Genomic DNA, 2500 nt, shown 5'->3' with positions numbered 1-2500 from the left:
GTGGGTTCTTAAAGTATAATAGGGCCTCTGATAAGGAAAAGAAAAGGGGTGGGCGCTTTAATAGGCCTCTCTCAATTCACTATTGAGATGTTATTTGGCAGTGCCACTCTTGCCCTGATTGGGTGCCCTTCTTAATCAACTGCAGTTCGGCGCGCTAATACTCATGCCACGGCGGTGACTTCCCCTACTACACCTGCGTTTTACTTCTGGTGGCGATATGTCGTTTTCTCGCCGAAGATCAGGTTCGAGCAAGCAGTCAGTGCGCAGGCATTTTTACTGACTATCGCGGCAGTCACATATTAATACATAAATGTGTTACGCTCAGGTCAGAAGAAATTCTGCTGCCACTAACCATGTAAGGTGGGTCAACCTGTAGGACGAATCGTCGGCGTCTAAACCGGCTCACGGTGAACCAAGCCGGGATGCCTTGGCCGGTAAACGTAGTATGTCACGGGACTACGTAGATCGTCATCCTGCAACTGTTTTGGGATGCCGCGAGAAGTTGAATGCTGCATCACCAATCCAACACACGTCATCATGATGATATAAATGTATATATATACACACAAACACACACACACACACATATACATATTTACATATAAATATATATATATATATATATATGTGTGTGGGCGTTTATATATGTACATATATATGTGTATGTGTGTCTGCGTGTGTGTGTGTGTGTGTGTGTGTGTGTTACAGTAAAGTTGTGATTTCACAAAATCCCTAAAATGTTCAGTAAATTCATGAAATCACGGTTTCACTCGGGGATGTCATGAATTTACTGAAATATCCAGGAAATTCACGAAATCCCTGAATTGGGAGGTCAAGGATTTCATGAAATTACTGTTTCGATCTTTTTCACATGTGTGGATGAACAAGGGTTAGAATTATGATCTGCAATAATGTCCTTAATAACATTAATAAAACTGCTATCACAAGGAGCGTCTTTCAGATTAAAACTATTTGAAAGATCCATTATTTAGTTCCTAATAAAAACATGACAACAGGTATCTATAACATTCATTTTATTCATAAGAGCATACATTTGTTCATTCATAATAACATACATTTGTTCATTCATAATAGCATACTTATATTACTATATCATAACTATTCATTAAATTGCTATCTGGATACCTGACGGTTATTCAGCAATCAACTTTTATTAGCACAGTTGACACTTCCATGGCACCGAGAGTTACATTTCACTTTAGCTTTGAAACACTTACATCTGTTGAACATTTCTTCAGACCACTACAGTTGCATCTAGTGAATCCCTTATGTGCCCAGCTTCATTGTACATGTATTTTAATAATACGGCAGCATAATATAAAGGCAAGGATATATTGTAGTTTCTGTCACCCCAGGTCACGGCTAATAATGATGACAATAATAATGATAATAATGATGATGATAATGTTGATGATAATAATAATAATAACAATAATAATAATAATAATAATAATAATAATAATAATAATGATCATTGTCACTATCGTGGTTGTTGTTGTTGTGGTTATTATTATTATTATTATTATTATTATTATTATTATTATTATTATTATTATTATTATTATTATTATTATCATTATTATTATTATTATTATTATTATTATTATTATTACTACTACTACTATTATTATTACTATTATTATCATCCTTATTATTATCAACATTAGTATTGTAATTGTTGCTGTTTTTTATCATTATGACTGTTCTCATAATCGTGATAATAACAACAATAATGATGATAAGGAGAGTGATGATAATAATGATAAGAATAACAATAAAAAGGCTAATAATGATGGCAATAATAATGATAATGTTGATAATAATAATAATAATAATAATGATAATGATAATGATAATGATAATAATAACACCAATAATAGTAATAATAGTAATAGTGATAACATGTATAATGATAACCATGATAACAGTAATTATGATGATGATAATGAAGATGATAATAATATTGATATTTAATATCATTGCAGTTATCAGTCTTCTTCGTATTGTTGTTGTTGTTGCTGTTGTTGTTGTTGTTGTCATCATCATGGCCACTACTAGTATCATTATCATCCTTCCATCATTATTATCATTCATTCCGTTGTTAGTTTTGCTTCAACGTTTGTTATTCTCGTTGCTCTTATTCTTTTTTTTCTTGTTGTTTACAGTAAAGACATATTCCATTATAAACTAAAACAGCCACTGAACAAGCATACTGATTTCTTTTCCTTTTATAACCCCAAAAAAAAAAAATGTAGGCTCTGGCCTCAGATAATACCGCTGCTGCCGCTAAAACCCAAGAAATGAATGCTAGTCTGGGCTTTTATATTGCTACCTCATTTTTCCTCAATAAATTTAATCAGTCACCCCTATATTTTAGTTTTCAATGAAATCGCAGACGTTACATTGTGTTCAAAGAAAGTGTATAAATTTCAGGGGACACTTCTTCCAAATGTTAAAAAACACTACAATTCACTCCATG

The sequence above is a fragment of the Penaeus chinensis genome, chromosome 15 (genome assembly GCF_019202785.1).
Source record: "Penaeus chinensis breed Huanghai No. 1 chromosome 15, ASM1920278v2, whole genome shotgun sequence".
Taxonomy (NCBI): domain Eukaryota; kingdom Metazoa; phylum Arthropoda; class Malacostraca; order Decapoda; family Penaeidae; genus Penaeus; species Penaeus chinensis.
The sequence above is the reverse complement of the archived record's forward strand: the minus strand, read 5'-3'. Positions refer to the sequence as shown.